Genomic DNA, 2,483 nt, shown 5'->3' on the forward strand with positions numbered 1-2,483 from the left:
TTTTTCATTTATTTGTAAGTTAGTCCAACTTGTATCTAGCAGGAGCATGGCACTACTCCTGGAAGAGATGGGTTTCGGACCTGGATAATTTTGAGGAAAAAAGGCAAACCATCATGTATAGAATAAGGAAGCAATGACCGTGCAATGGTAATCTCTGTAGAGTAATATTTGCAGTTAATGTAATTAATTAATGCTTCAGGAGAGATTGATTCCTAAATTGTTGAATGCATGAGATTTCATAAACCACCTCCGAAACAGAAACAAGAAGAAATGTGTTGGTTATTGAGGCACATGTAAGATAAGACGATGAAGTTTATAACGTTTTTCGCTCTCAGAATAATGGATCATCTGTACATATTATTATCTGCTATCATCAAATATACAAGTTGATTAAATTTATATGTTCAATTTAAATTCATCTATACACATTATGTGTCATACCTTCTTAAGACGCTGCTTCTTATCTTCCCCTGAAATATCTTCCAATGTGCAGTTGTACCAACAATATGCAAATACTGGCCTATCTCCATTAGGGGTGCACACGGAGCTTCTTGGAACTGATGTTGCAGAAGGTTCACCAAGATGAAATAACACCAAGACCAGAGAATGGTTCATGCTTATAAAATACAGGAACTCATTGTCCATAATTGAGCGATTTATTTTACTTTAACAGATTACCTTCACAAGATCTCCAACATTTAAGCAATCCCTATCATAAGAATGACCCACAGCATCATAATTTAAATATATCCTGATAGGCTGTTTTGAATCCTTTTGTAATGTAGGTGTTTTAGACACCTGAAGCAAAGCTCTTCTACCACTATGTTGTGATCTTGAGAAACTCTGTTCACGGTAAACTTGTGGAGTAACTGAGTACTCTTTTCGACCAGGGCTGAAATAAATTCTTAGATTTAGTATTTTTAGAATGTTTAGGTTCTGTGAACTGTTGTGATAATGGAACATATTATCTACTTGTTTATTTCTTCACTTTGATTATCATTTGTCATTGGACTGTTAATCTCTTTTTGATTTTGTGGATAACTTTGCTGCAAACTATGCTCTGAAGAGAGTTTATTATGTCAACTATGCATTGGGGATATCTGGACGCAGGAAACCTTGCTGACATCTATTATGAACAAAGTTAACTTGACATGGCAATTCTGCATTACAAGCAAGCTATCAACTGTGATTCTACCTTTATTGAAGCTTACAATAATCTGGTAAGTTGATAATGGTCTAATATGTCAAAATGTGGCATCCTTCTTGATGGTGAGCCAGGTTAGTTAATGATCGACTTTCTTGCACATTAAAAGGGGAATGCTCTCAAAGACGCTGGACATTATAGGGTGACTTTTTAATTTGGATATTTTTATTCTCTTAAGTTTTTTTTCCTTGTTGAATAACTTCATTTTAATAATTTTTCCCAAGTCATCCTTTTCTTTACAACCTAACCATCCACAAGCATTGTCAAGCCTTGGCAACATATACATGGATTGGTAAGCTTTAGAAATGTTTGATGACAACTGTGCAGATACTTTATTTTTGTTCCTTAATGAAACTTCTCTTCATGCAGCAACATGATGAGTGTTGCTGCATCATTCTATAAGGCAACTTTAGCAGTTACAACAGGGATATCTACGCCCTTCAACAACTTAGCTATTATATACAAGCAACAGGTAGAGTACTATATATGCCTTTTTCATTGCTAGTTTGAGAGTTACTGCATATTGCCTCATTTAATGGAAGAAAGTCATATAATTCGTCTATCATCTTCTTTGCTGTCTCTGCCCCTAGTTAGAAATTGATAGTTCTCTTGTATTACACCAGGGAAATTATGCAGAAGTGATAGCCTGTTACAATGAAGTTCTTCGCAGACTGCTGCTGATGGTCTTGTCAATAGAGGGAACACATTTAAGGAGATTGGTAGAGTTACTGAAGCAATTCAGGATTATATACGTGCTGTGAATATCAGACCAACTATGCCTAAAGCCCATGCAAATTTGGCTTCAGCTTACAAAGATAGGTAATTTCTTCTTTGAATTTGTGCCGGTGTTGGACTATATCAGTATCTTATATCTATGATTCTTCTTTCTATTTATTTGTGGTTGAGATAATTGATGAATGTTTATCTTTTTAAGCATTCCAATTACTCATCTTGTTACCTGGTGCTCTTACTGCTTTTTCAACTATGATTTTTGGTCTTGATTTGCTAATATATTATTTATGTATTTTTACAGTTTACAAATCTCAAGTACTCCAGAGTTGAAATTGATGAAGTGCGGTTCGAGTGGGCTGAATGCATGCTAGATTACATTTGAAGTGCGGTTCTACCTTGATGTGTTGTTAAAAGAATATTCTACCTTAATGATTCTGATATCTATTAGTTTTTGATGTAAAAATAATGTTTGTGTATTTTATGGATACTGTTGTAAGAAGATTATTTATGTAATTTGTGAATATTTGTGTATTTTATGGATACTGTT

The 2,483-nt window shown here is 34.4% G+C and overlaps 1 long non-coding RNA gene across 1 annotated transcript; it reads left to right on the forward strand.

Annotated features, from left to right (window-relative positions):
- Positions 1-1,447: 1,447 nt before the first annotated feature.
- LOC121987332 lies at positions 1,448-2,273 on the forward strand. The gene is made up of 4 exons (XR_006113503.1): positions 1,448-1,496; positions 1,574-1,676; positions 1,828-2,023; positions 2,238-2,273. It is a non-coding gene; the product is annotated as an uncharacterized LOC121987332 (long non-coding RNA).
- Positions 2,274-2,483: the final 210 nt, after the last annotated feature.

The sequence above is a fragment of the Zingiber officinale genome, chromosome 5B (assembly GCF_018446385.1).
Source record: "Zingiber officinale cultivar Zhangliang chromosome 5B, Zo_v1.1, whole genome shotgun sequence".
Taxonomy (NCBI): domain Eukaryota; kingdom Viridiplantae; phylum Streptophyta; class Magnoliopsida; order Zingiberales; family Zingiberaceae; genus Zingiber; species Zingiber officinale.